Source organism: Carcharhinus amblyrhynchos, chromosome 21 (assembly GCF_965287045.1).
Source record: "Carcharhinus amblyrhynchos chromosome 21, sCarAmb.v2.hapA, whole genome shotgun sequence".
NCBI classification, from domain to species: Eukaryota; Metazoa; Chordata; class Chondrichthyes; order Carcharhiniformes; family Carcharhinidae; genus Carcharhinus; species Carcharhinus amblyrhynchos.
Window position 1 is genome coordinate 43,914,205 of NC_137344.1, and position 21,110 is coordinate 43,935,314.

Sequence of the window (21,110 nt, forward strand, 5' to 3'; positions counted from 1 at the left end):
AAGAAGAGGCATTAAGACAAGAGTGGATATCTACAGTTTGACCTTGTTGAATTGGAGCAAGATAGGTTTGATGGGCTGAATGGCCATTCCTATGTTCCTTGTTGAATTAGAGCAAGGAGTTCTGCTGGTACCCTGGTTAATATTCCTCCCCCAATCTAAATCATGAATACAAAAGCCAATCACGTCCTTGCTTTTTGTGGGTCTTAGTGTGTGGAAAATGGCTACTCTGCGATAGCCCATTTCAAAGTAATTCACCTAACGTGAAAGATGAACAGGTGTTTTGAAATGTGGTGCGGTGCGGTGTCAAAATGTCCCTTTCCCCAACATAAAGCTGAAAGACAAATATTCGGAAAAAAAACATTGAGTCACGCAGTTAATGAGCTTTCAACTCTGTAAGGCAGCAGCTTTCAGAGATGGCTGCAGTTGGCAATGAATCATGGAAAGAGATTTGCAAATTTCCACCCAAAGAGTGTATTATTTATCAGCTGAGAGGAAGGGAGTATTCTGATAAAGTATCTAACCTGTCCTTTATCAGTTTAATAACTTACGTTGGCCGTAGATCTTCCTGACATTCAACGACAGGTGAATTCTTGATAAACTTGCAGGCGGCACAGTGGTTAGCATTGCTGTCTCACAGCACCAGGGACCCAGGTTCAATTCCAGCCACACTGTCTGCCTGGAGTTAGTGCGCTCTCTCCATGTCTGCGTGAGTTTCCGCCAGGTGCTCCGGTTTCCTCCCACAGTCCAAAGGTATGCAGATTGGGTGGATTGGCCATGATAAATTGTCCCTTAGTGTCCAATAACATGTAGGATTAGATGGGTACAGCCAGGGAAAAATGTGGGGTTATGAGGATAGGGTGGGGGAAAGGGTTCGTATAAGGTACTCTATCAATCAGTGCAGACTCGATGGGCCGAATAGCCTCCTTCTGCACTGTAGGGATTCTATGATTCTATGAATGCTGCCACTAAAAATAATCCTTTGGTGTGAATGTTATCACTGGGGGAGAACGTAGATTACGTGTGACTCAAGAGATAATCATCTCATCAAAGTGTTGAAGAAGTTCTTCTTTTCTAACTATTCTCAGGTATCCAGGCAACCTTTTTGTTCAACTTTGTCCGTCCCTATCAAATTCTTATGGAATGGTGCCAGATAAGAACATGATTATATAACAAATCAGGGTAGCTATAGACCGCATGGCTCCTTCAGCCTGCTCCACTAGTCAATACAATCAGAGTAAAGTTTGACTTCAGTTCACTTCATTATCTGATCCCCCCTATCCCTTAGAGTTCCTTGGTGCCCAATTTAGAAAAACCTATTGATCTCAGTCTCGAATATATTTGGAGGCCTGCCCTGGGGCAGAGAATTCCAAAGGTTCAGACCCTGGGAAGTGAAGGAATGTCTCCAGTCCTCATCTCAGCCTGAAATAGTCAGCCCCTGATCCTGGGAATGTTAAACCCTTCCCACATGATTGTGTCATTCCAGATAGAAAGACTGCCAACTGGTTTTGCTGGATGGGTAGTGTTCTCCCTTCACACATTCGAAATGTAGGTCCCATTATGAGTACACTAGGACTAGCCTCACAGTGAATTCAGGGCAGCTAACCCTTGTTGAATCTTGGTATTTAAGAGCAGTGCATTTTTATACACCCATTTGTGCATTGAAATTTAAAGTACTCGTAATCTGTGGCCCACGGCTGGTTAGCTCAGATGGTTAGAGAGTGCTGTAAATAACACCAAGGTCATGGGTTTGAACCCTGTAGTGGCTGCAGGCAATTGTTTATTCCAGTGCCATCCTGACTGGTGTTATGTTCGATGAAGACAAATTATTAGCGCAATGCAGACTCTTAAAGCTGTTGGTCGGTTGGTTAGAGCGTGGTGCTAATAACCCCAAGGTTCTGGGTTTAATCCCTATACTGGTTAGTTGCTATTGTCTATGCTTATACAAACCAAGCCTAGTGAATCAGGAACAATAAGATGTCCATTGTATTTCAAAATAACCCAGCTGACACCATAGTTACATCCCAGACGAGGTTATACATCGCTTTGCATGCTTCTTTATCAATCTTTGTAGCCATTTGAGCAATGGATGAATCAACTGGCGGAAGTCTCTACACTAAATCCCTGATCCTAGCATGAATGGACTAATAGAAAAAAAAGACACAAGAAGTAACATTCAGCAGTTTGGGGAGTTCACTGTGGGAAAGCAAGAGGATCCAGAAGGATAGGGTGGAAATCAGTGCGTGGACTGAACTATAGTATCAGTCGCACAATCATGAGGATGTCTTCTAATGTCCAATTTAATACATCAATATTCACATTTATAGGGGAGGTGATGGCCTAGTGGTATTATCGCTAGACTATTAATCCAGAAACTCAACTAATGTTTGGGGACCTGAGTTCGAATCCCGCCACAGCAGACGGTGGAATTTGAATTCAATTTAAAAAATCTGGAATTAAGAATCCACTGATGACCGTGAAACCATTGTCGATTGTCGGAAAAAACCAATCTGGTTCACTTTAGAGAAGGAAATCCGCCATCCTTAGCTGGTCTGGCCTACACGTGACTCCAGAGCCACAGCAATGTGGTTGACTCTCGACTGCCCTCAGACAGCGAGGGATGGGCAATAAATGCTGGCCAGCCAGTGAGAGCCATGTCCCCGGATGAATAAGCAAAAAACCTTTATAACACATAAACTGGGAGGTTCATATCACTGTCAGTCTTCCCCACTGTGACATTAATTTGGCGTTCTTCACAATGAAAGTAATCCAATATTTGTCCAATTCTGCCCTCAGTGATTTTGCCTGGCTTTGTTAGAAAGTCTGCACTTGTTCATAGAATTCCTACAGGGCAGAAAGAGGCCATTCAGCCCATCGAGCCTACATCCCAACAATACCACCCAGGCCCTATCGCCGTAACCCCATATATTTACCCTATTAATCCTCCTGACACTAAGGGGCAATTTAGAGCAGCTAATCAACCTAACCAACGCGCCTTTCACACTGTGGGAGGAAAGCGGAGCACCCGGAGGAAACCCACACAGACACAGGAAGACTGTGCAAATTCCACATAGACGGTTGCCCACGGCCGGAATCGAACCCAAGTCCCTGGCGCAGTGAGGTGGCAGCGTTAACTATTGTGCTACCGTGATGCCCATAAAAAAAAACATTAATGGTGAATGTACTTTCACTAAAATTCCAACCCACTTGCAGGAAGAATATGATGTTTGAGCTGGATCATTATTAGCAATCCAAGTCATTTTCCGCAATGGTATCTGTGCTGATAATTGCAACAATTCGATCGACGAGATTCAGAAAATAAAAGGATAGAAAAGTCCATTGGGTCTTCCTGGAATTGAGCTACAATTGCAGTGATAGTCATTACATAACATTCAACGTGGACAAGCATATTTTTTCTAATAAATTCAAGTCAAATCACTGCAGACATCATTGGGCAGCCTCATGGACAAACACCTAATTATTTTTATTCCAAAGAACATCAAACCCATGTCCCTGTTCGTACGGTTGAAGGTGAAATGCTTATTTTACTTCTATACTTGCTTCAAGTTTAAGTTTACGGTTTATTTATTAGTGTCACAAAAAGGCTTGCGTTAACGCTGCAATGAAGTTCCTGTGAAAATCCCCTAGTCGCCACACTCCGTCACCTGTTCGGGTACAATGAGGGAGAATTTAGCATGGCCAATGCACCTAACCAGCACATCTTTCGGACCGTGGGAGGAAACCGGAGGAAACCCATGTAGACACAGGGAGAACGTGCAAACTCCACACAGACAGTCATCCAAGCTGGGAATCGAACCCAGGTCCCTGGCGCTGTAAGGTAGCAGTGCTAACCACTGTGCCACTTTAAGTCTCTAAGGTATCGAAGTAATCTGCTGATCCACCCAGGTTTTGTTACCTTGCCTGGAAGTTTCTTTAATTGCTCAGCGTGATCTGTGGGATTGTCATTCTTGGATGTTGCATCTGGATTTGCATTTTTATCATGCATATTGGTCATCTTCTCTTGTAGTTTCACAAGTTGTTTCCTAGGTTCCGAGACAGTAGAATTGGTAAGAGTAGGTAAACTGGAGCACATCAATCTGCTGAACAGGAGGTCTATTGACCTTTCAAGCATGAGCTAGTGATGGAATAGTTGCAGTTAAAGGTGTCACTCCAACATTACAATGTGTAGATGTTGCTTGGACTGTCTACATTGGAGAAGTAGGAATTTCATTGTGTGAATCATTCATTCAGATCAAGTGTAGTATTGACATGCTGTGCTTGGTTGAAGTCATAAGGTTGCAATTCAGCTTTATTTGAAACAATTTTTTCGAGCGGCATCTCGGCCTTTTGGCTAAGATGCAAATTAGATCAAGCCCTGGAGGAGCAGATATGCCATCCCCAATCAGCATGGATCGTGTAGGTCAAGCCCAAGACAGGAGGTGAGAGCCCTGTCTTGTCAGCTTGGATCGGGAATGTCCCAACTTGTCGGGACTCCGAATTGGATTTAATTTGACTCGATTGGATTGGAATAAAGTTTCAAAAAAAGTTTTTAAAAATTCATTCAGCTAGGCTGTTAATCTGGGGTAATGAGCAGTAGACTATTGTCTTCTACTGTCCAATCTAATACATCAATATTCACCTTTACAGGGGAGGTGATGGCCAAGTGGTATTATCGCTAGACTATTAATCCAGAAACTCAACTAATGTTTGTGATCGATAGCCTGAAATGGTTTACCAATAAATTGGAGACTGTTATATATAATGATCTCTACAGACACATCAGATAAACTGAAAATATCATTTAGATTGTGCATACCAGTTGCACTTGGGGTATTGTGCTGTATTTAATAATGGGGTACTGGGTGAAGTAGTCAATGAATTCAATATCATAGAAATGAAAAAGATCGGACGCAATTTTGGGCCAAGGATCGGAAGAATTTTTGTGGAATCAGTGGTATTTTGTGCTGACTTGGCACATGCTCCGGAAGTGCCTCACACTTCTTGATGACAACTTCAATGTCATTGTTCATAACCGGCTGTCTCTCTGTAGACTGTCTCTCTTACAGGTCCTCTCATCTAAACAGTGCCCAGGTGAGACTGACGGAGTTACTGCAGAATATCAGGTCAGAAAGATTGTCATATGCTGAGCTGCTGCCTGAAAAGATGGCCAGCTCATCCGGGCGAAGCCAAAATGGCCTCACATATTCATGGACATGCTGAATTGAATCAGGGCTTCAGGGATAGTTTTCCACACTCCCTGCAGTGTGGGATCTTTTTCTGTTTGCTGGCATTTGCATTGCACAAAATATCCCAGGTCGCTTGACAGACTTCATAGAATCATAGAACCCTACAGTGCAGAAAGAGGCCCTTCGGCCCATCGAGTCTGCACCGAACACAATCCCACCCAGGCCCTACCCCCACATCCCTACGTGTTACACTCACTAACCCCTCTAGCCTACACATCCCTATACACTAAGGGGCAATTTTTAGCATTGGCCAATCAACCTAACCCGCACATCTTTGGACCGTGGGAGGATGTGACTGGATCAAGTGCTATTCTTGTTACAATTGCTCTCATATACAATCTGTTATTAATTTGCAGAGCCAAATTCTAATTATAAAAAATGATAAGAACTAATATGATCACAAGATGAATGAAAAAAGCCTTTTTGGCAATGTGACCTAACCTTTGCTAATGTTGAGGGGTCAGATGACCTACTCCTAGTTCTTATGTTCTTATTAACCTTGTAGTTTAAATAAATCCAGTAATCTGGACACAATGACCTTACCCAACAGATAGTGTCTCAAAATGGCCATGGACATGAGATCACGGAATGCAGTTACATGTCTGGACAATTCAAAAAGTCACAATCCTTTGACAAAATACTATGAATGACCAGAATCTTCTCTATGGAGTGACTTTCATTTTAGAGTGTACATTCCAAAGGTCAACAATACTAATTGAAGCCTGATTAGGAACATGAGAACATACTTTCAGACTGGAGATTAAGATGTAAGCTGAATATTTGAATGAATGAATGAGCTCTAAAGAGAACAAAGATCAAAGAAAAGTACAGCAGAGGCCCCTTTGACCCTCCAAACCTGTACCAATCATGATGCCTTAACTAAGATAAAAAAACTTTCTGTCCTTACTCGATCTGTACCCCTCTGTTCCCTCCCTATTCATGTACCCATCCAGATGTCTCCTAAATGTTGGTAGCATGCCTGCTTCCAGCACATCCTCTGGCAGCGCGTTCCAGGGACCCACCACTCTCTGCATGAAAAGCTTCCCCAGCACATCTCCCTTAAACATTCCTCCCTCTCACCTGGAACCTGTGCCCCTTGTAACTGAGAATTCCACAGAAAAAAGCCACTGAAACAACAAATTGCAGGAAATCTAATGCAAACAGAAGATGGTGGAAACACTCAATAGGCCAGTGTACATGTGCAGAGGGACGAGTTAATTTGTCAGATAAGGCCATTCCTCAGAGTGATTGTAAAATGTTTTTTTCTTTCTCTTGCCTTTATAGCTATTTAATAATTTGTTGGAGATTTCCAGCACGACCTCTTTTTGTCACGAAACTTCTGAGCATTCATTACCACCTGTTTATGCCTCTCTTCACTTTGAAAATATTTTTTGTGAAATGCTTTCTAAAACAGATGGAGATGGAGTGAAGCTTCAATGAGCGGTTTCTGACAGATTTGGCAGCCCTTATAATACATTGTTGCCAATGGTAACGTTATCCAATACTCCATTTGATTCAACTACTCCTGCCCCTAAACCATTAAAGGTCAATGATATATCTGTGGGAATTGTGTTAGAATGAGAAATAGGAAGTTTTAATAGAACACTGATCCCAGTTCAGCCCTGGTCTGTCATAGAAGCCTCAATATTACTTGAATCAAAAACAGAAAATGCTGGAAAATCTCAGCAGGTCTGACAGCATCTACAGGGAGAGAGCTACAAAGAACAAAGAGCAACACAGCACGGGAAACAGGCCCTTCAGCCCAACGAGCCCACACCGCCATTTCAACATTGTGAGTCCCCTCTTCCACCCATGACCCTTGTCTATGCTTATGGCACTCACATTGGAAACCAGATTGAGGGGAGACTAATTTAGGGACAATTTGTTAACACCAATCAGCCTAAGAGCACGTTTTTGGGGTGTGGGAGGAAACCGGAGCACCCGGAGAAAACCCACGCAAGCACGGGGAGAATGTGCAAACTCCCGCAGACATCGGCCCAAATCCATGTATCTGCACAGCTAGCAGTGATAGTCACTGAGCTGTCGTGTTGCCCAGTAGCTGATCCAGTTTAAGCGTACACTAACGACATGAAGTACTAGGCTACTCTCGAAACATCCAAGAGCAGCCCTCGTACGACCCACCACGTGTACGCCCCTTGTTGGACAACAAGGCGGACTGCAAGCACCTGTGGATTAAAAGAATTGAACCAATGTTTTGATTCTGGTTGATCCTTCACCAGAGCTGACAAAGGGTCATCTAGACTTGAAATGTTGGCTCTATTCTCTCCCCACAGATGCTGTCAGACCTGCTGAGATTTTCCAGCATTTTCTGTTTTTGTTTCAGATTCCCAGCACCCGCAGTATTTTGCTTTTAACATCATCTGAATGATTGGCTCAGAGACAAATGTGATTCTCCACAGGGGCAATCACATTTTAACTTCAGTTATTTGGAGACTAAGAGACAACAGGAGTGATCTCACCGGCAGATGATGGTGTGGTGGTAATCATGAGGTGGAGATAGAACATAGAACACTACAGCACAAACAGGCCCTTCGGCCCACAAGTTGCGCCAATCATATCCATACTTACCAGGCCGTAGAACTATCTATAAGTCTCAATCCCATTAAATCCCATGTACTCATCCAGAAATCTTCTAAAAGACCCTGGCGAGTTCACCTCTACCACCACCGGCGACAGCCGATTCCACTCACTCACCACCCTCTGAGTGAAAAACTTACCCCTGACATCTCCTCTGTACTTGCTCCCCAGCACCTTAAACCTGTGTCCTCTCATAGTGACCATTTCAGCCCTGGGAAATAGCCTCCAAGAATCCACCCTATCTATACCTCTCAACATTTTATAAACCTCTATCAGGTCACCTCTCAACCTTCGTCACTCCAGGGAGAAGAGACCTAGCTCCCTCAACCTATCTTCATAAGGCATGCCTCCCAATCCAGGCAACATCCTTGTAAATGCTGGCATTGGACTGGGGTGGGCACAGTCAGAAGTCTCACAACGCCAGGTTAAAGTCCAACAGGTTTATTTGGTATCACGAGCTTGCAGAGCGCTGCTCCTTCATCAGTTGAGCGGAGAGACAGGTTTCACAGGCAGGGCATATACAGACAGAGGTATAATTGCAAGTTAATGGTTGGGAATGCAAGGCTTTTCAGGAAATCAAGCCTTCACAGGCACGGACAGTGCAAGTGGAGAGAGGGATAATCACAGGGTTAGAGAGATGTGAATTGTCTCAAGCCAGGATAGTTAGTAGAATTTTGCAAGCCCGGGTCAATGCTGGTGGTAATGTCACGGGACTAGTAATCCAGGGGCCAATGCTCAGGACACGAGTTCAAATCCCACACGGCAGCTGATGAAATTTAAATTCAATTACTCTGGAAAGTAAACTGTGGCAACCATCATAACTTTTGTAAAACCTTTCGGCAAGGAAGCCTGCTCTCCTTCCCCAATGTGGATGATTCTTTCAGACCCTCGGAAATGCCTGAACGCACCATTCAGTCCAAGGACGATGGGCGTTAGGTGTGCGTGACACTCACATCCCACCAAAGAATAAAGGAAGAAGTTTCTCCTCTCAAGTGGTAATCCGTTATTGGGGAAGCTAAAACCAAGCGTAGCAGGGGAAGGCAGTAATTCTTAAATTAGACAACGGTTTTGATGGAAAACAAAATATGAAGAGTAATGATGGGCAATAATTTATTGCCAAGGTTAAGACTGAGCACAGTTCGATTGAGCAGAAGTCGTAAATCTCAGCCACCCTGATCATAGTAAGATTAGAGTAATAATTCAATAGTTTCTGTGGTTATCTTGTATCCAAAAGCCTTTACCTACACCTAGTGGAATAAGATGGAATTGCCTTATGGAGAAGAACCTCCAGCTATAGTTAGTTAATCAAGTGTTGCATCTTGAGACAAGTCATTTGATTTGATTTATTATTGTCCCATAGAATAGATCATAGAATCCCTACAGTGCTGAAGGAGGCCATTCGGCCCATTGACTCTGTGCCGACCACAATCCCACCCACGACCTATACCTGTAACCCCACACATTTACCCTGCAAATCCCCCTAACACTAGGGTCAATTTAGCATGGCCAATCAACCTAACCTGCATGTCTTTGGACGCAGGGAAAAAGTGCAAATTCCACACAGACAGTGATCCGAGCCTGAATTGAGCCAGGTCCGAGGCAGCAGTACTAACAACTGTGCCACCCTGTATTGGGGTACAGTAAAAAGCCTTCCTTCTTGCCCGCTACACAGACAAAACATACTGTTCATTGAGTCCATCGGGGAGAAGGAAAGGAGAAGGTGCACAATGCAGTGTTACAGCCATAGCTAGGATGTAGAAAAAAGACCAATTTAATTTTTGGTAGGTGCATTCAAAAGTCTGACTGCAGCAGGGAAGAAGCTGTTATTAAATTGGTTGGTAGGTGACCTCAGACTTTTGTATCTTTTCTCCGACAGAAGAAGGTGGAAGAGAGAATGTCTGGGGAGCATGGGGTGCTTTATTATGCTGGCTGATTTTCCAAGACAGCGGGAAGTGTAGACAGAGTCAATGGACGGTAGGTTGGTTTGAGTGATGGGCTGGGCTACATTCACTACCCTTTGTGGTTATAAACTTGCTGATCCCTTATTCGAGATAGTTCCAACGATGAAATACGGGCCAATTTTTTTCCCCTTACCTGTCTTCAGCTACTTTTTAAGTGACTTTTAAAACTATACAAAGAAATACTTCTTCAAAATGAGGCCAAATAGGACAGGTGGGCAAATGCTGTCGGTCACAGAGTGATAGGCATTGGGAGGCATTGCCTTTGGCCCCGTGTTGCGTTTCAAGGGAACCAAAGCAAATCTCTCTAACAGGCAGCAGTGCTGACAGTGCCTTTGCCCAGAGAGACAGAGGGAAGGGTCAACAAGATTGGTTGTGTCCTCCGCCCCCTCAAGAGCTGGTCACTTGCTGTCACTCTTGAGAAAAGTGCACGTGACAAGAAAGCATGAGAGAGAGAAATCTATATTTTGAAAAAAAGACCCAAGTAAAGCAAGAATCCCCTGAGGCAACAGCTTGACTGCGGCAGCCACTAGCGTCAAAAACCTGAAAGTTTGGCACTTAGGAAGTGTCCTTCACGGCCTGAGAATGTCCCAAAGAGTTTTCCCGCTAACAAAATACTTCTGAAGGGCAGTCACTGTTGTTAGAAAGGGGACAAGTCGCACTCAGCAAGCTTCCACAGACAGCAATGAGATCGTGATCAGCTACAGGGCAATATCCAGACATTAACCTTTCATAGGGGAAGGTTATCAGCATGGTGAGCTGGTCGGACTGCAAGAGGTGCGTAAAATTGGGTTTGCGCCCGGTTTCTTGCCTCTTGTGTTGCTAATGGCACTGGATTGGCAGCAGTCTTACACCCGAGAAGGGCACAAACATAATTATATTATAATAATTAATTACATTAATAATTTAATATATAGACAATAACTTATTAATAATTATTAATTTGTTTATTAATTATTATCAATATTTTAATTAATTAATATTAATAATTTATTTAATTAATTGTTATTAATTAAATAAACATAAACCTGTGTAAGGGACAGTGACGGGCACTGCCTGGCCATCCCCCTCTCCCCCAGGGGCTGGTCAAGAGCACAATAATTAATAATAATTATTAATGATTCACCAGCCTGAGACGCTGGCAGTGCCCACTGGACACCCTTACACTGCCCAGGCAGTGCAAAGGGGCTGGGCCTAAAGGGAGGGGGCAGGGCCTGGAGGCGAGGTAGCACATGGGGAGCTGCGCGCTCTGCAATCGGGGATCGCTGGGGCAGCAGTCAACGGGTTGGGGGTGAACAGGGGTGGCAATCGGCCGGGGTGGTGAACGAGGTGGGGAACCAGTGAGGGGGGGGGCGAGGCAATGATCAGGGAGGGGCCACGATCAAGGTGGCAACCAGGGGAGGGGCGGTGACCTTGGTGGGAGGTCTTCTCCCGGAGCAGGGGGTAAAGTGCACCCCACTTCTGCTCCACTCCATCCAGCAGTGTGTGAGGGCTCCCTCTGAGAATCACGGTGCGAGCTTCCAGGCTGCCGTTCCCTGCAGTCGCTGTGGAACATGTACAGGGGAACCGTTTATATGGAGCTCCCCATTGAGTGTTGCAATTAAATTCAGAAGCGGGTGAATTAGAGAGAGGCCACCGGGGCTCAGTGAGATCCTTGTGGCCAGGAAATCTTCATCACTGATGATAGGATTTGGTCAGAAATTATTACAGGAGCCAGCAGCAAGATCCATTCCATTTTTCTCACCAGAATTGACACTTTGCCAGGGTGTCACGTTGATGCAATGCCCAGGGTGTCACATACTCCCTCGCATATAGATGATGAAAGGGTGATCTAATTGCAGAAGTGATAATGATCAAAGGGGTTGGTTACAGAGGAACTCTCTGGTGGGAGGGCCCAGAACAAGGAGGCATCAGGTTGGAGCCAATCAGAGGTCAGGCCATAGAGTCACAGAGCAAGACAACATGGAAACAGACCCTTCGGCCCAACCAGTCTGTGCTAGCTATGGTGCACATCTTTGCGCAAAGGCTAGTAAAAATCTGGATGTCTTGCCCCCAATAGGATATTGAGCCTGTACTCTCCGCCTGGAAGATCGCTGGCAGGGTCTCTAGATCCAACGAAACACAAATATTACGAACCCCACTGGCCAGATCCCAATTCTTGGTGATGCTCACCAGTGATGTAATCAGTCCCCACCCATCATGGGCGAGAATCTAATTTGCATTCATTTTAATAAATTTCAATATAATTAACCACCCCCCCCCACCCCCGACCTGACCTTCCCCCCTTGCTAGATTTTTGTATCGTAGCCAACGTGATAAAATAAGTTCATCCAAATGTGAAACTGTCAAGGAGATTCTAAACCACCCCACCCCAACGCCCCCCCCCCCCGGGGGGCATAAAGGTCACTATAGCCCTTGGGTGAGAGGGCATGGCTGGAGGTGCCCTGACAATGTCCCCTGGCATTGATCCGGCACAGATTGGCACTGCCAGGTTCCACAGATACCTTCATCGTGAAGGGGGGAGATTAGTTTTGTTTAGGTAATGGGGTGCCCATTTTAAAGGGTGCCCCAATCTCAATGGGGCCTTAGTTTATTTAAGTTTAAAGTTTATTCATTAGTGTCACAAGTAGGCTTACATTAACAATGCAATGAAGTCGCGGTGAAAATCCCCTAGTTGCCACACTCCAGAGCCTATTCGGGTACACTGAGGGAGAATTTAGCACGGCCAATGCACCTAACCTGCACGTCTTTCAGACTGTGGGAGGAAACCGGAGTACCCAGTAGGGTGGTGGAGGCAGGAACGTTGGACTCGTTGAAGGTTCAGTTAGACAGACACATGAGTGAAACGAGGATGGAGGGTTCTGGTAGGGGCTACTAAATAAGGTTAGAACCTCGGGAGACACCGGAAAAGCAGACTTGTAAGATTAACGTTTTTGTCTTTTTATTCCGCAGGTGGAGGTCCACCTCGTTGTCAAACGAGGGGCATGCACACGGTGGGTCGTGCGTGGGCTGCTCTTGGAGGTTCCGGGAGTGGCCTAGTACTTTGTGTCGGTGTGTGTGCTTGATCCTGGACCAGTAGATGGGCGCCGCAACAGCTCAGTGACTAGCACTGCTAGCTGTGCAGATACATGGATTTGGGCCTGTGTCTGTGGGAGTTTGTGCATTCTCCCTGTGGATGCGTGGGTTTCCTCCGGGCGCTCCGGTTTCCTCCCACACCCCAAAGATGTGCTCTTAGGCTGATTGGTTTACCAAATTGACACTATTCTCCCCTGAATCTGGCTAAGTTAGGGGTTCCATTCGTAGACACGCAGGGTAGAATAGGTGTAGGGTGATGCGGTGGCGCAGGCTCGTTGGGCCGAAGGGCCTGTTTCCCATGCTGGGTTGTTCTTTGTTCTTTGTACCCGAAGGAAACCCACGCAGACATGGGGAGATTGTGCAGACTCCACACAGACAGTGGCCCAAACGGGGAATTGAACCTGAGTCCCTGGCGATGTGAGGCAGCAGTGCTAACCATGCCTTATGTCTCGCTGTTTTAATATCTCGTCCCACAGTAGGAATTTTTATGGTGTGGATAACAAATATTTATTGGAATGTGGCATCCATTTCAGGGTGTATTTACTCTGCAGTGCAGAAGGAGGCCATTTGGCCCATTGAGTCTGCACCAACAACAATTCCACCTGGCCCCTATCTCTGTAACCCCACATATTTAGCCTGCTGGTCCTCTGGCACTAAGGGGCAATTTAGCACAGAAAATCCATCTAACCATCACATCTTTGGGCTGTGGGAGGAAACCGGAGCACCCGGAGGAAGCCCATGCAGACATGGGGAGAATGTGCAAACTCCACACAGACAGTGACCCAAGGCCGGGATTGAATCTGGATCTCTGACACACTGTGAGGGCATAATGTGGAGATGCTGGCGTTGGACTGGGGTACCAGCAGTGCTACCCTCTTTGCCACCGTGTCACCCTATTTACGGGCATATGTATCTGCTGGTATGTTTTTATTAATTATGTACTAAATTCAGTCAGCCAGTGAATCATTTGCCACGACTTTGCCTGGAAGAAGAGACAGAGAACTAATAAATCAGGAAAGTGAGAGGCAAGTAACTGAGTGGGCTGCCCAGTGACACAGTGGTTAGCCCTGCTGCCTCAGAGCACCAGGGACACGGATTTGATTCCCAGCTTGAGTCACTGCTTGTGTAGAGTCTGCATGTTCTCCCTGTGTCTGCGTGGGAGACTCTATCAGGACACAAACCCGGGTGCTCCGGTTTCCTCCCACAGTCTGAAAGACATGCTGGTTAGGTGCATTGGCCATGCTAAATTCTCCCTCAGTGTACCCGAAAAGGTGCCGGAGTGTGGCGGGTATGGGATTTTCACAGTAACTTCAGTGCAGTGTTAATGTAAGCCTAGTTGTGACACTAAGAAATAAACATAAGCTTAAGACATGATAATCATTTGTGCATCTGCACATCAGTGCTGTGAATTGAACACATTGACTTCTGCAAAAAATAAACAATTTGGAATGGACAAATCCCCTCAAATTTGTGATGTGTCTGAAATGAGGAGGAGATAACCATTTAATCTTAGACCAGGCACTCAATATGCAATGTCTACAGGATGCTGTTTGACATCTTTAATTTGGGAATTTGAGAGGACCAGTATCTGATTGTATGTTTTTATTAATTACATTCTCAAATCAAGGATGTGAACATTGGCCCCTGAACTAACTACAGAAATTCTTCCAGAAATCAAACCTGAATGGCCTTCTCCTTTTCATTGGCTGGTTCACCCATGATGTGGAGATGCCGGCGTTGGACTGGGGTAAACACAGTAAAAAGTCTGACAACACCAGGTTTTAGTCCAACCGATTTATTTGATAGTAAACTCACAAGCTTTCGAGGGGATTCCCTCTTCGTCAGGTGAATGGAGAGTTCTGGCCTCGGACAGAGCATATAAAGCACAGACAGTTTACAGATTACTGATTAGAATGCAAATCTTTACACCTAACCTGCTGTTCAAGTCCTAAAGTGGCCGACAATGTGTGTGGAAGGAGCACTGATCACAGGTTAAAGAGATGTGCATTGTCTCCAGACAGCACAGTGAGTGAGGTTTTGCAAACCCAGGCAAGTCACGGGGGTTACAGACAGTGCGACATGAACCCAAGATCCCTGTTGAGACCGTCCTCATGTGTGCGGAACTTGGCTATCAGTCTCTGCTCAGCGACTCTGCGCTGTTGTGTGTCGTGAAGGCCGCCTTGGAGAATGCTTACCCGAAGGTCAGAGGCTGAATGCCCGTGACCACTGAAGTGTTCGCCAACAGGAAGTGTTCGCCAACCGATCGCTCAACAATCGCCAGGCAAGACTGTTCCCTTCCTGTTGGCGAACACTTCAGTGGTCACGAGCATTCAGCCTCTGACCTTCGGGTAAGCATTCTCCAAGGCGGCCTTCACGACACACAACAGCGCAGAGTCGCTGAGCAGAGACTGATAGCCAAGTTCCGCACACATGAGGACGGTCTCAACAGGGATCTTGGGTTCATGTCGCACTATCTGTAACCCCCATGACTTGCCTGGGTTTGCAAAACCTCACTCACTGTGCTGTCTGGAGACAATGCACATCTCTTTAACCTGTGATCAGTGCTCCTTCCACACACATTGTCGGCCACTTTACGACTTGAACAGCAGGTTAGGTGTAAAGATTCGCATTCTAATCAGTAATCTGTAAACTGTCTGTGCTGTTATATGCTCTGTCCGAGGCCAGAACTCTCCATTCACCTGACGAAGAGGGAGTCCCCTCGAAAGCTTGTGAGTTTACTATCAAGTAAATCGGTTGGACTAAAACCTGGTGTTGTCAGACTTTTTACTGGTTCACCCAACCAACATGTCCTCATTAAAATCCTCAGCAATACATTATATGAGCAAGGATAAAGTTTCTGTTTTGCTCAATGGTAACACTTTCTGTTCTGCCTCCAGGGTTTGTGTCTTGACCCCCTCAATCCAGAGCTTGAATACACAATATAGACCGACGCTGTGATGCACCAATCGGCAGATTAAACTCAATGGGCAGCCCGGTGGCACAATGGTTAGCACTGCTGCCTCACAGCGTCAAGGACACAGATTCAACTCCCGGCTTGGGTCATCGTCTGTGGGTCATTCTCCCTGTGTCTGCGTGAGTTTCCTCTGAGGGCTCTGGTTTCCTCCCACAGTCCAAAGATGTGTGGGTTTTAGGTGGATTGCTCATGTTAAATGGCCACTTAGTGTCCCAAGATTTGTAAATGGGGGGAATTAGCAGGGCAAATCAACCTAAAACCTGCACATCTTTGGGAGGAAACCCACACAGACACCCCTATCATGGGGTTACAGGGATAGGGGCTGGGTGGGATTGTAGTCATTGCAGGCTCAATGGGCTGAATGGCCTCCCTCTCCACTGTCGGGATTCTATGATTCAAAGTTAAGCCTGTCCATGCTCCAGATCCCATTATCTTCTTCAACAAAGACCAGGATGCTTTTTCCTGCCGCTCTGACCAACATAGAATCATAGAAACCCTACAGTGCAGAAAGAGGCCCTTCGGCCCATCGAGTCTGCACCGACCACAATCCCACCCAGGCCCTATCCCTATATCCCTACATATTATTACCCACTAATCCCTCTAACCTAAGCATCTTAGGACACTCAGGGGCAATTTTAGCATGGCCAATCCCCCTAACCCGCACATCTTTGGACTGTGGGAGGAAACCGGAGCACCCGGAGGAAACCCACGCAGACACGAGGAGAATGTGCAAACTCCACACAGACAGTGACCCGAGCCGGGAATCGAACCCAGGTCCCTGCGGCTGTGAAGCAGCAGTGCTAACCACTGTGCTACCGTGCCACCCCAACGTGGCTAAGGTGAAGTGTAGGATCAAGCCCGAGATCAGGTGTAACATGTGTCCTTGTTGGCTTGGACCTAATTTGTCTTTTTAGTGGGGACCATGATCTGGATTCAATTTGAATTTGAATTTTGTGGAGTAAGCAAGAAGATGGATTAAGGATTTGCCCTGTCAACATTGCACACTGGCTTTGTAACTTTAAGAATGGAATAGATTAAAGATACTATTTTAGAATATTAGAAATGTCTAATACTAAGAGGCAATGCAGTTAAGGTGAGAGGGGGAAAGTTTAAAGGAGATGTGAGGGGCAAGTTTTTTAACACAGAGAGTGGTAGGTGTCTGGAATGCACTGCCGGGATGGTAGTGGGGACAGATATGATACGGGTGTTTGAGGGACTTTTAGATAAGCACATGAATCTGCAAGGAATAGAGGGATATGGACAAAGGGCGGGCAGAAGGGATTAGTTTAGTTTGGCGTCATGATTGGCTCAGTATTGTGGGCCAAAGGGCCTGTTCCTGTGCTGTGCTGTTCTACGCTAAAAAATAAATTCTCCCTCAACTAATCCCATCAAAATCTGATTTGACCTGGTCATTAATTTCAATGCTGCAGATGGGATCTTGACATAAATCGCTGCCTGTAATTGCTTATATAACCATTACCACACTGCATTGTTTATGAAGCTGTGACATTTCTGGAAGCCAGCTCAGCAACTACATTACCACAACTCCTCGTTTCAAAAATGCCACCTGAATTCAAACTACATCTTTCTGTTTAGAAGCGGTGACATTTGCTTCCATGGCCTTGTTCCAATTGCCTAAGCAGCTGTACAATCCTGGAGGTGTCCAGTGTGGGTACGATGGGCAGACTGGTCTCCTCCTGCTCCATAATGGTTCTATAGAAATCATAGAACCCTACAGTGCAGAAAGAGGCCTTTCGGCCCATCGAGTCTGCACCGAACACAATCCCACCCAAGCCCCTAGCCCCATATTATACCCACTAATCCCTCTAACCTACACATCCCTAGACACAAAGGGGCAATCTTGGCATGGCCAATCAACCTAACCCACACATCTTTGCACTGTGGGAGGAAACCAAAGCACCCAGAGGAAACCCACGCAGACACAAGGAGAACGTGCAAACTCCACACAGACCCGAGCAAGGAATTGAACCCAGGACCCTGGAGCTGTGAAGCAGCAGTGCTGACCACTAAGCCACCATGCCATCCACTATAGTTAATTAGTCTGTACTGGAATTCATTCTCTTTAGTCCTGATGTTGCCAGAAGGTGCAGGGGAGCATGGAATTGCAGTGAAAATGCAGCAAAGCAGGGAATGGGTGGGGGAGAACCGTAGACTGGTCCTGCCGCATTTAAAAGCCAAATTTCACTGTAATCCATTCCTTCAGTTTCCCCACCTGATAGCTGGCCAAATGGACAGGCTGGCAGGAAATCCTGTTCCAGGAGACCATAATCTTGAGACAGGCTAGATAGAGTTCAATGTTTGGGGCGTGGTGTGGGGGAATTGATGCTAGATGGTCAATTATGAGGCAGGCTACAGGTCAGGGTTTGATGAGATGGGGGTGGGGGGTTTGGTTGGAGGGTACCAATTGTAACAGAGAGGCCCCAGTCAGCAGAAGGGAGAGGTGTGCCTACTGCTCTTGGCCCACAAACTGTGCTGTAAAAAACCACTTGACTTACAGAGTCAGCATCACCAACTTCCCTGTCGCTGCAAGGATATGGGAATCCTAGCCAGCAGCTGTGAAATTGAATTCACATTGTGGAAGGCTGAGTAAAAATGATAACAAAGTGTTCCATCCCTTCAAGGCAGGCTGTTCAGACTGATTCCTGGGATGTCGAGACTGACATACGAGGGGGAAATTAGGTCGGTTAGGATTGTATTCACTTGAGTTCAGAAGAATGAGAGGGAATCTCGTAGAAACCTATACAATTCTAACAGGACTAGACAGGGTAGATTCGTCAAGGACTTTTCTGATGCTGTCAAGAAGCAGGGGTCACAGTCTGAAGATACAGGATAGACCATCTGGGATAGAGATGAGGAGGAATTTCTTCACCCAGAGAGTGGTCAACCGATTGAATTTGATCCCACAGGAAGTAGCTGAGGCCAAAACATTGTGTGTTTCCAAGAAGCAGTCAGATGTAGCTCTTGGGGATCAAAGGATATGTGGGGAAGGCAGTGTCAGACATCTGAGTTGGATGATCAGCCATGGTCATAATGAACGGGTGGAACAGGCTTGAAGGACTGAATGGCCTCTTCCTGCTCCTATTTTCTCTATTTTTTTGATTCTTTGATATTGTCACAGTTGGAAAACTATCATTGATAGAAAATGACAAGGTTTCTTGTGATGTGTTGATGAGACACTCACCCTATTATTAAGGTTAAACATCAACCTCTCACCCATTGCAAAAGGATTAAGATTGAGGATTTTCCATTCAAGGATAGTGATTTTATCCGTGAGGACTCACAGCTTCAGGTTCAAGTTCCTAACTATATAGAATCATAGAAACCCTACAGTGCAGGAGACCATTCAGCCCACGGAGCCTGCACTAGCTCTCCAAGAGAGCACCTTACCCAGGCCCTATCCCCATATATCTACTCCACTAATTCCCTCTAACCTGCACGTCTTTGGATTGTGGGAGGAAGCCAGTGCATCCGGAGTAAACCCATGCAGAAGCAGGGAGAACATGCAAATGCCACATAGTCACCTGAGGCTGGAATTGAACCTGAGTCCTTGGCACTGTGAGGCAGCAGTGCCAATCACTGTGCCACCTCATCGTACTATTCGAAGAGCTTCTGACAGCTTAGAAATTTCACATCTCATTTGTGTCTAAAATATAAAAGAAATGTAAAATAAAAGGAAATGACCATGGATGCTGGAAATCTGAAATTCGGAGAGAAAGTGCTGGATAAGCTCAGCAGGTCAGGCAGTGTCATTGGACACAGAAACAAAGTCAATGGGTTGGATTCTCCAGCCTTGCCCACAGCTGGAATTCTCCAGTCCGGCTGCAGAGATTTGGCTGAGTGCCGGCGAGGGGGGGGTTGCGGGTGGGGGGGTGCATGAACAGTCGGAGAATTCCTGAAAACGTTTCAAATTGCTCTGTATCAGAAGTGAGATTTTCCATACTTTCCATTTTTATTTCTCAAAATATATCATTCAACATAATTGAATTGGAAACATAATTGAATCCTTTCCTTCAGTTTCCCCTTTATACAGTGACAGGCCTCCATGACGATCCAATGTTCAAACATGTTCAACAGCACAGATGTACTCCTTTGAGCTTTTAAATTCCTGTCTAGAACAATTCAGGGATTCATCATAAAACCCACAGTTCATCTCTGCACTCTCACTCTCCGAGCATGAACTCTCACTCAAGCTTTCATGTCCTCGCTCGAGATCTGTAGGAAGTGGCGTGTTGGCGTAGCGGTTAACACTGCTACCTCACAACGCCAGAGACCTGGGTTCAATTCCTAGCTTGGGTCACTGTCTGTACAAAGTCTGCACGTTCTTCCCTACGTCTGTGTGTGTGTTTCCCTCCAGTACTCTGGTTTCTTCCCACAGTCTGAAAGGCATGCTAGTTAGATGTATTGAACCAAACAGGTACCAGAATGTGGTGACGAGGGCAATTTCACAGTAATTTCATTGTGGTGTTAATATAAGGCTTTCTTGTGACTAATAAATAAAACTTTTACTTTATTCTCCCATCGCCCCGCCACCACAAGTGCATCACAATCTTTGATAAATACGTGATAACTTTCAGGAACTCGAAACCTGCAAAGGCAGGCCATCACACTTCTACATAGCTCATGGCAAGACCAATTAGTGCAGCCAACAGGAGAAGTGAATACATTAAATTAGCAAACGAAGGCACAAAGGTAATATGAACGGCATGGTGGCACGGTGGTTAGCACAGCTAACCACTATGAAGTACCAGAGACCCGGGTTCAAATCCGGCCTTGGTCTGTGTGGCATTTGTACATTCCCCCCATGTCTGCGCTGGTTTCCTCCCTCATTCCAAAGATGTGTAGGTTGGCCATGATAAATTTCCCCTTACTGCCTCAAGACGTTCTCCTCATTGTTTCCAGAGGCGAAGTTGGAGTGGAGACTCATTACAAAAATCTTGAAGGTGTAAGGGATTTTTACCTTACTTTTTTTTGGAGTTTTTTTTAAGCTGGGAGTGTAAAACAGGAAGTAGGCCCCAGTGACCCCTGGGAAGGTTTTTTTTTCCCCTTTAAAAAGAGCTTGCCTTAGAGGGTTCAACCTCATTGTTTTCAGAGGAGAAGTTGGAGTGGAGACTCATTACAAAAATCTTGAAGGTACAAGGGATTTTTACCTTACTTTTTTTTGGAGTTTTTTTTTAAGCTGGGAGTGTAAAACAGGAAGTAGGCCCCAGTGACCCCTGGGAAGGTTTTTTTTTCCCCTTTAAA